This window comes from Hippopotamus amphibius, chromosome 1 (genome assembly GCF_030028045.1).
Source record: "Hippopotamus amphibius kiboko isolate mHipAmp2 chromosome 1, mHipAmp2.hap2, whole genome shotgun sequence".
NCBI lineage: Eukaryota > Metazoa > Chordata > Mammalia > Artiodactyla > Hippopotamidae > Hippopotamus > Hippopotamus amphibius.
The window spans coordinates 109346915-109357809 of NC_080186.1; the positions used below are offsets into that span (position 1 = coordinate 109346915).

At 47.6% G+C, this 10895-nt stretch overlaps 1 non-coding gene across 1 annotated transcript; it reads left to right on the top strand.

Annotated features, from left to right (window-relative positions):
* The first annotated feature begins 10493 nt into the window (after window positions 1-10493).
* Window positions 10494-10565, top strand: TRNAQ-CUG (transfer RNA glutamine (anticodon CUG)). The gene has a single exon. It is a non-coding gene; the product is annotated as a tRNA-Gln (tRNA).
* Window positions 10566-10895: the final 330 nt, after the last annotated feature.

The following is a 10895-nucleotide window of genomic DNA, read 5'->3' on the forward strand; positions in this document are numbered from 1 at the left end:
TGGACAGCTGGTACCGATTCCCTGAAGCCAAAGAGCGAGAATACGTCTCTCATTGAACAACTTGGTTTGGGGGGTTCTTTTCTGTCCTTTGTTTGTTTGTTGTTTGTTTTTTATTCCTTGTAGCCAGAAAGAACACACTTCAGGGTAAGAGGATGTTAGAAAGAGTCTATTATAAGATTTGGGCTTTGGTTGGGTGATATGGGGGAGGATGGGAGGACGTAGGGGATGTTCCATATTGAGTACTGTTAGCACCGGCAATTTATGATTGAAGTAAGGAAGTAACAGTCATATTGTTATGAAAAGAAGAGGAGGTTTGGGATTTTGTAGGTTCCACGGTGACCTTGTTTTTGTCTGTGCCTGGAAATGTTTATGAGGTAGACTTGTTTTGCTTGATTTTCAGTCTCAGAATAATCTTGTGTGAGGCTGATATTCTGTATCTGAGATTGTTTACTTCCAATATGAAAACAAATCAGTCAGGCTGTGAGTGTAAGATTAGTTCAGGGCAGCAGATGCTGGTATTTTTTCTTTCTCACTGGACATCCCTAAAAGAGAGAACAAAAAAAGCAAGCACTCTGGTCCTCAAGCTGTAGATGCAAACCTGACAGGGTATCAGAGTGACTTTAACTAAGTGTTTGGAACTGTTAAAAATATTGTCGGTCGTGGTTTGTTTGAGTCCAGGAATGCGCAACCAGCAGGCTACAGTGCCAACTATATCCCCATTATCGCTGGTGTAAGGGTTTTTCTAGTAGCTATTCTTGTAAAAGGAATTTCTCAGCTTAGAAATGGTTTGTACACATGTATCTCATTTTGCTAATCCTGCCCTACTGCCTTGCAAAGAAGCTTTACAAATTCATATTCTCAATCATTTATGAGAAAAGTCTTTTTGCCACTCTGTGTTCAACACTGGATAGCTCTGTACATGCCATTTATTTTGCCAACAATTAACCCCTTATTGAGAGATGTCTTCAAGTGAGTTTACACTCATTGGTTTAACTGACATCCTGGAAAAGCTGATATTTTGATTTTTCTGTGTTCTCTTCTTCTTTATGACTGCTCTGTTCTCTCAGATAAGCTGAGCCAAGTGCAAACATATCACTGTTGCTTGGTGGATGCTCTTGCCTGTTGGGTTCACCTATTGTTCGCGATTTTGAGGGTGAGGGATTGATTCACAGAAGAGATATGAGGTTGTGTTAACTTGACTTCCCTTCACAGACAGCCCAGGCTGCTGCCAGTTGGGAACTCACTCATCCTGAGGAGTGAATCTCCATGATTGAGCCTGAGCAAAATAAAAATTAGAAAACAGATTTTTAAGTGTACGTTTCATTTGAATAGGACATTAACTATTAGATCTTTTCTTCATTTGTAGTGAAAACAAAAGGAGAGACTGTGCCGAGACCAGCTCGGCGACTCGAGGTGAGTGACGGGTGCCGCAAGCTTGAAGAAAACGCAGACACAGACTGAAGAGAAAGATGGGACCGGGGGACTCAAGACCTCTAGGATCAAGAGCCTTGCTGATTCATCCCATGTGGCTTTTATTGAGTTCTTGGCTAACACTCCCAGGTTAATCCCATAAACAATCAAAGGCCTCACATGCCTGGGGCAATGATCTTTGTTTGCCTCCTAGGTCCGAGTTGAGCAGGTGTGGATTTGAGCTGGGCCTGGAGAGCAAAACAGCCCTGGGGGCAGGAGACCTCTCTCAGATATTAGGGGTCTGTGCCCCACCCCTGTTGGCCCCTCTGCGGCTGTGCCTGTCTTAGGTTGTTCCTCCCCTGAGGAATCTTATCTGTCTTTGGCTAACCAGTCATCCTCCAGGGCCAAACAGGGTGATATGAGGAAGGGTCTGTGCCCTACCCCTGTTGGCTCCTCTGCGGCTGTGCCTGTCTTAGGTTGTTCCTCCCCTGAGGAATCTTTCCCGTCTTTGGCTAACCAGCCATCCTCCAGGGCCAAACAGGGTGATATGAGGTGTGCAAGTGAGAAAGGGGCTGTGCCCCTAGAGACGGCCAACCCTCTGCCTATGCCCCCATAGTCTCCACGCCCCGCACCCTCAGCTCCTCCACTGCTCAAGCGGGACCTTCTGAATCCCATCGCTCGGCCCACATACTTAAACATTTTCAAGGTTTCAGAAAGGCTCCTGAATGTCTTCCCACAAGACTGCATTCAAAGGACTTTGTTTGGGGAACTTAATAACAGTGGCTGATGTATTGCTCTCCTGGAATTGGTTCGCCTATGCTGGTAACTGATACTTCACATAAGCCTTGTCTGGAGAGCCCAGGAAAACAAGGATCTAAAAACAAATCTGCCACAGGACACAGAGATATATGATAAATTCTTGGATAATATTTTGTGGAGTTAAGTGTTGTACCCTCTTTATTCTTTTCGATTGTTTGGTAACATTAATGACACATTCCTCTACCACCAGAAATGCCCTTCATAGTGTCCTTCATGTTACAAGGGCTTGGAAACAGCCACATGAAGGTGAGCACAAGATTTTTACTGTGATTCTTTGATTTTTTTTTTATTTTTTTTGCATACAAGTTTAGCATACGTTTTTTTCTGAAAAGTCAGAAAATCAGGTAAGTAGAGATAAGCATCTGAATTAGTTCCCTATTTCTGCCTATTAACAGGTTACAAAAACAATAGTTTAAAGCAATCCATTTTTGTTATCTCAGAATCTTGTTGATTAGAGGTTTGGAAAGATGTAGCTGGGTCCTCTGCCCACACAATTGGCCACTATGTCCTCCCCACCTGAATAGGGCTGATATTGACCACGTCGTGGTGCGACCATCTCCCATGAGGGGCTGCCCTCGTGGTCTCGTGTTCCTCTGGGATCCTCTTTATTGACCTGAATTCTAACCCCCACGATTTCTTGCAGCTCACCTGAAAGAAAGAGGCTTAGGAGAAAGCCTGGAATGTGGAGGCCCAGAACTGATCTCTGCCATGTCCTTCTCCAAGAGGAGAATAAAATAACAGAGGTCTTCATAAAACAGGACCCATATGAGGGCTGAGATCCCCAGCGATTAGAGCAGGGGAGAAAATCTAAAAGACAATGGAGGCACTAAAAGCCCCGAATGAAGAAGCAGGGTCCTCTTTGTGTTCCACTTCAGGTAGGTGCCCTTCCTGGAAAAGAAGACATTTCCCCTTGGCAGAGCACCTTGGACAACGGACTTGGTTTGATCCCACTGGGTCATTCTTGTTGCCACTAGGCTTTTGGGGTCTCCATTCTAAAGTGCTTGTTTGAAGGTGTGGCTTCTTCCTTTCATGAAAATCTCCTGGGAATTTCTGTCTGAAATGCAGTTTCTTGGGCCTTTAAGAAGCAGCACAATGACCCTGATGTAGGTGTTCTTTAGCTGTGCAGCTAGGGCCCAGGGATTGGGGCCTGTCAGCCGCATGATATCATAGTTACTCATCCAAGGTTAATACTACTTTCTCTGTTTTACATTATACATTCTTCTCCATTATACATGAGGACCATATGCTCAAAGACGGTAATGAAATCACCGTGTACAGCAAACTTGGTACGCGGTGGAGCTGGTATTTGCATCTTGGACAGCTATTCCGAGGGCTGTGCTCTCGTTGCTACAGCACAGTCCTAGGATAGGATCGGACTGGAAATACGGTAGCACTAGAACACATCAGTAAAAGTTAGTTTCTCCTTGTTACCTATATTTACCTGCTTGACAAATATTTACCGAATGTTCTATCTGGCAGGCTCTGGAGCAGGCACTGGGGAGGAGGGGTGAACAAGGCACACAGAGCACCTGCTCTCAGGAAGATGACCTCTAGCACCAGAGCCAGGTGTTTTACAGAGAATCACATATATGTTTTTTAAGGATGACCGTGGTGTATTTCATACACATGTTCCTTGCTCCCATTTTGTCAGCAGGGATTGAAAATTGACTGAGTATAAATAATCAGACTTTATTTTACCAGTAGAAATACTGATGTTTGACACAATGTCCTCTGAATTTCAGCTGTAGGTTCCTGGACAGTGTGTTGTACGCTTCGGACAGCGTAGCCTGTGTCCAAACCTGTGTGATGGTTCTACCGTCACTAAGTTGTTCCCAGGGTTTTGGAAATCTCCTGTTCTCTTTGGGAATCAGTTTCTTTATCAGTAAAAAAAAGCTGTTATTCAAGTCCTCCAAAGTCCCTTTCAGTTCACATTTCTCTGAATGCATAAGAGACTGAGATGCATATTAAATGGGACCTGGGAACTGCAGCCAAGAGCAGACCTTGGTATCTTCTCTGTGTGTCTCATGCAGGAGCCTAAGCCAAGCCCAAACCCTGAAAAGACATAAATGATAGAGGAGATGGAAGGAAGAAAATCAGCAGCTTGGAAGAACGAGAATAACACAAAGAAGGGTAAAGAAATGGTAGAGCAGTTGGCTGCCAGCAGAGATGAAAAGAAGGACAAGCTGAGTTCACAAGAATCAAGGGAAAGTGAAGAGTGCACACAGCATTATCCACATCCTCAAGGAGCAGCCTGAGCTGAGCAGGGAGGACTGAGAGAGTAACTTACTCCACAGTGAACCTGTGCACCTGCCGAGGAGATCCACAGCGTGGATCAGGGTTCGTTTGCACTGCTGGGAGCACCAATTCCAAAAGGAGGAGGAGGAGACCCTGAGGCTCTGTGCTGGACCCTGCTGTTTGCACCCGCAGCTGCCCCCACAGCAGATGCCCCAAGTAAGCGTGAGCGTAGAGGGAGAAAGAATGTTTGGAGAAGGGATGGAGATGTCCATTCTTTCCTTCACCAGTTTTGCCCTGAGGTCAGGAGGGGGCAGGGTAAGGGGACCCTTCCATCTGAAGCAGAGGTACTAGTAATATTCTTCCACATTTACACTTGGAAAGACTTTACACACAGTATTTCTTAAGTATTTGTGAGGGTTTATTTTTCCTCATGCTTTGTGAACAACTTGGAGTTCAGCTATCAGTAAGATTTACCTGAGGACATCAAAGCAGTGGGAAGAAGAATCCAAGTGGATACTTTCAACAAAGTGTGGGGCTCTTCTCAATTAGGTGTTGTGGCAGACCAGAGGATGGGAGGGGAGGCCAAGGACATCTCTTCCTAATGACAGTGAACCCCTGAGAGGAATCACTGTACAGAGGTGAGTCTTCCTCAGAGTCACCAGAGGTCTGGATCAAAGGGCGTGGATAATGTAGGGCAGGCACGTCCTTAAGGAAGGGGATTTGCTACATCTTGGGAGAAAGCAGAGTATCTCTGAGAGCACATTTGGGAAGGAATGTAGTTGAAAAGGTGGAAGATTTGCAACCACTTTTATTCAATCAGTGAACAAATGTCACTGAGACCCTACTCGCAGCTTGATTCGGTGCCAGGAGACATGAACACAGAGATGATTAAAAGGGTATTCCAACTTTCCTGGAGCTCTCAGTCCAGCGACCAAAAAGTCATGAGAAGTGTAATGGGGGTGGATTCACTGGAGGAAGTGACCCGTGCTGCCTAGGGATGACCTCAGTGTTTCTCGTGGCCGCCCCTCTTTCTTTATCAACAGCTGGTGACCAATCCAGGTCCAACAACTGTGGCTCTCAGCCAGATTTCATCCTCTCATGATACAACTAACATCTGCAATCTATGTTGGCTCAAAGTAGCCAACACTGCCAACGTTTCCAGAGGAAACTGCTGATGTCTGTCTCTACTGTCTATGTCCTGGTCAGTAGGAGAAAGGAACAGACAAATTGAATAAGTCTTATAGTTTCATCATGTCATAACAATCAGGGACTATCTGTCTTCTCTTACAAAAGGCAATGCCTTCTAGACTTCAAATTCTCTCCCCATTTCAAAGACAATTTAAATATTGGTCATATTCCTAGAATTTTAGAACTTGGTGCTTTACCCTTACATTTCAGATCCAGTAAGCAAAGTAAAGGAGTAAAGCAACTTCCAAGTTTGCAGTGAGAATGTAGTGGGGTCTAGCAGTAAAATCCTGGCTTTCACGTGCCTGATATCTCTTTAGTGCTCTTAGAAACAGAATAATCTAACACTCCTTGAGTCACTCCTCTATCCCATCATGTTGTACAAAATATAATATCTCTGCTCATCTAGATGACTTGGATCCTAAATTAGCTGAGTTCCACGAATGCATTTACAAAGCCCCTGTGGGTAAAGCACTGTGCTAATTCTACTGTGGGATACGAATGAGGGTACACATTCCTTACTGAAGAAAGTGTGAAGATGACTGTTCCCAGCTCAGCCTAGGTATCTCTCTGTAGGTAGAATAACAACAGCAGACACCAATAGGTTCCACCTGCTGAAAGGGAAGATGAGGATGAGGTGCAATGACTCAGCTCAGTGTCCTCAACTCAATGAAGTCCACTGGCTTGTTTTCAGTTTCCTCTCCCCTGCCTTGCTTGGAAACTCTCTCCAGGTGGTAAACTGGAGCAAATGTAGGCTCATCTGCTTGTTTCTCATCTCTCAGGATCACTCACTGACCTTTACTGCCTGTTGGCCAGTCTTTTGAAAATCTCTGTCTCATCTATTTTGTCCAGTTTATTGTTGTTGCTTTCTTTTGCTGTTTCAAGTGGGAGAGTAAATCCAGTTTCTGTTAGTGTGTATTCGTGTGGCACCCCCTTTATAAAATCACAGTTGGAAAATATCTATCAAGATCCTGAAAAGAAACTTTTACAAAATAAAAAGCACAGTCACAACCAGGGTAAGACTGTGAACGAAGGAAAACCCTTAAACTTGACTGATAAGGAGCTAATATCCAAATATATAAACAGTTTGTAGGACTCAACATCAACAAACCCCAAACAACCCAATTAACAAATGGGCAGAAAACCTGAGCAGACGTTTTCCCAAAGAGGACATACAGATGGCCAACAGGAAAAAAGCTCAACATCAACTATCATCAGGGAAATGCAAATCAAACTCACAGTGTGATGTCACCTCACACCTATCAGAATGGCTATCATCAAAAAGAACACAAATAACAAACACTGGCCAGGATGGGGAGAAAAGGGAACCTTGACACATGGTTAGTGGGCACAGAATTATCACATAACCCAACAATTCCAGTGCTGGGTATGCATCCAAAAAAACCCCAAAACACTAATTTGAAAAGATACATGCACCCCGGTTTTCATAGCAGGGTTATTTAGAATTGTCAAGATAGGGAGGCAATCTATGTGTCCATCAACAGATGAACGGATACAGAATATGAGGTATATGTAGTAAATGGAATACTTCTCAGTCTTAAAAAAATCAATGAAGTTTTGCCATTTGCAACAGTATGGATGGACTTGAAGAGTACTGTGCCAAGTGTAATAAGTCAGACATCACTTATATGTGGAATCCTCAAGAATACCACAAACTAGTGAATAAAACTAAACAGAAACAGACTCACAGACATAGAGAACAAACTAGCGGTTACCAGAGGGGAGCGGGGAGGGGGAGGGGCAACCTAGGGATCGGGATGAAGAGGTACAAACTATTATGAATAAAATAAGCTACAAGGGTATATTATTCAACACCGGGAAGATACTCAATAGGTTATAATACATATAAATGGAATATAACCTTTAAGTTGTGAATCACTATATTGTACATGTGTAAATTATATAATAATGTATATCAACTCTACGACCAAAAACAAAAAGTGTATTTTAAAAGCACCATACCCGTTTTAAGGACAATGCTGGCCTGACTCTATGTTGGGGATTGCAAACCCCATAGCCCCTTGCCCAAAGGCTGAGGGAATGTTCCCTTGAGGTCTGTGGTGAAAACCAGTCCTTTGTGAGTGGAGATGCCTCTTGAAAAGCATGTCACCCTTGATTATTCCTATTCTCCAAAAGGTCCTTCAAAGGAAGGGTGAACGTGACTACAAAGTGGCCCAATGGAAAGTTCCAGCTTTGGGGTTTCCGTGGAGTATCTCTTAGGAAACACTGCTTCCAGGCTGACTTATGTTCCCTGAGGAACCAGGGAGAGACACCAAACATTTCAAATTGGTGGGCTACAACCCAGGCACTGAAAGAGGGGCAGAGATTCCCAGACCCTCTCTCAGGAACCTCATCGGTTGCTCCAAAAGAGACCCCACAAAGTCCTCCACTCACAGGATCTTCCTCCTCTTGGTGGTATAAAATGACCCTGTGCCTTATTTGCTAAGCAGGGGACACAGCGCTAGATACTACTGTTTCTTGGGTGTATTGCCATGCCAGTTATACAAAAGAAAAGAAAGACGGGAAAGCTAGGTGAGGTATTAGAAATATCTGTCCTCCCGGGGCTGCAAGAGGCAGTCACCTGGCCACACAGGTCTCCCTGAGTTTAAGACCTCTGGTGGTGGTTCTGCAGTAAAGGAATAAGCTGGTCCACTTTCTTTCCAGCAGAAAATGGGGAATGGGACTGGTCTGAAATAAAGTGTTCTTCATTGGCTGATTAAGGCCTTAATCCTCATCAACTATGATGGTTGTCAATTCAGTCTGGCCCTGGAAAGGAATACAGCATTTTTCCCCAAAACAAACTTAGAAGGGGAGTAGGAAGGTTTATCTTCCAGGAAAATGTATCTAGGAAATGCTCCCCAAGAATTTGCCCAAACTACTGAATATATTTACAGTGGTCTGTTATTAACCATTACCTGTCAGGAGAGTGTGCAAACACTGTCCCCCATTACCACAAATTGTGCAGTCGAGTTTCCTAAATTTGGAGAAATCAAAGGGCTCAGTACATCCGGAGTGCAACGGATAAGCCTTTTTTTTTTTTTTGGAAAACCATCTTCCTGATCATGGGATCTCCCTGGCGCCTGTACCACAACAATGCAAGATACCAATAATAGAAGAAATTGTGTGAGAGAGAACAGAGCATATGTGAGAAGTCTCTATCTGCTCAATTTGTCTGTAAACCTAAAACTGTTCTAACAAGTAATGTCATAAATTTTTAAAAAAATGTAATGATGCAACACCCTCAAATCAAAGTGTTGCTGGCATCCTATAACTGCATAGTTAATACTAGCCCTTGAGGTGCACCAACCTGGAGTCTGACCAGGCCTATGCCATCAGCCTCTGCAGCCTGGCAGTTCCCCTGGAATCTGGCTGTGGAAACATGTAGGTCAAGGTGGCCGCAGAGCTCCATATGGTGCAGAGAGAACACTGGAATGTGGTGACGGCGGGGAGAAACCATCGGAGGGCCGAGGTCGGTGAAGATCCAGGACGACTCAGATTCAGCAGCTGCCCCACCCGCGGCCACAGAGCAAAGGACAGGGAGGACAGGAACTGAGAGCTACCGGATGAGGTCGCTGCCTGAAAGATAAAAGCAGCTCAGGAGGCTTTGGTCAATTTTGAGAATGGGAAGCAGGAAAATGAGTTGAAGTACGACTCGCATGTTCCGTGGTGGCTTGAACCACCAGTCTTCCAGGTAACAGCACGCTCGCATACTGTACTCACAGAGCCGCATTACACACTCTTCTGCTGTTGCCACGGGGTGAGAACGTGCCCCCCAACCCCTCCCTCCGGTTCTGAAAACACACTCAGACTGGCCACTCAGGACACGCTGTTCTCACATGGGGCACATGAGGGCCTTGATACCAGGGAATGGGCCAGGCCGCCTGCTCCTCGCCGCCTCGGGAGCCTCCGCTCAGGTGACAGGGGACCGCCACAGCCTCTGGGGCTGCAGCCCGCCCTGTGCCCCTCTTCCCTGCGCATCCCCCTCCGCGGAATGCGAGGCTGGGACAGGCTTTCAAAAGTGGCCGACGTTCAAAACTTTAAAACTGGCCGCTGAGCCATATAAACGTCCGGAGGCTGGAAACGTCGACGGGGAGCCCGTGGGCCGTGCTGAGCTCCGCTCCCAGGACCCAGCGGCCGCCTCAGTCTCGGGGACACGGGTGGGCGGAGAGGGGGTGAACCCGGAAAGCGGAGGAGGAGCACGAAGGGGAGGGAGGAAAGAGCCCAGAAGAAACACTGTCAGCTGCTCACACCCGACCTCACCCCTCAGGGCGCCAGCGGCCTGGGTGCTCGCGGTGCGACGGGTGGGGCTGCGGCCGCTTCGGCTCCCATCCGGTTCCCAACAGAGAGAGGACGCGCCGTCCCCCGACGAAGCCGGCAGCGCCCCGCGCTTCTACCCTTGCACCTGGGTCCCAGGGAGGGGACACCCCAAGAAGTGCCTAGCCCTGTCCTGAGGACGTTCAGAGCTCCCAGGGCAGCGGCGAGAGGACAACTGAAAAGAAGGGGAAAGGAAGTTTGGGGGTTTTTTGGCGTTTGGGTTTTTTTTTCTGGCGGGAATTTTACCTCAGGGCAGAAAACTCTAGAAATGCCGGCAGAGCAGGCGCATTTGGGGGAGGCCGCCAAGCCGTCCCCTGTCGCTCCTCCCGAATGGACCTCGTGTCTTTCCACGACGTACAAACCTGAGGGCAGGCGAGTCAGGCGCCTCCTGGCGTCGCGGAGGAAGCGGGCTCGGGGCGGGGGGACGAGAGCGCACGACGGGAGGCGGGTGCTGGGCCCGCGGGGCTGCGTGCGACCTGGCTCCGCGGCGGGAGGGGCGGGCCTGCGGCGGTTCCATGGTGTCATGGTGAGCACTCTGGACTCTGAATCCAGCGATCCGAGTTCGAGTCTCGGTGGGACCTTCCCCTTTAGGCCGCGCCGGCGTCTTTTACTCCCGCAGCCAGAACTCAGTCTCCTGCCGAAGCCCGCGTTCCTCTGGCTCCTGTTCCTGCCACCGCAGGCACCTCGCAGCCGCGTCCCTGACCTCTGCCGGCTCCTTCTCCAGAAAACCGGCTTCTCCGACCTGCGCGGTCCACATGGGCAGGTGGCGCGCAGGTGGGGGACGAGCCCGGGGTGTCCCCGCTGGCCCCGGGCGGTCAGCCCGTCTCTGGCCATCGGAGGCCCGGCCCCGCCGCCAAGCGGCGCAGCGACCGAGCCAGTGCCACCCCGCCGTCGGGGCCCCCTGGGTCTCG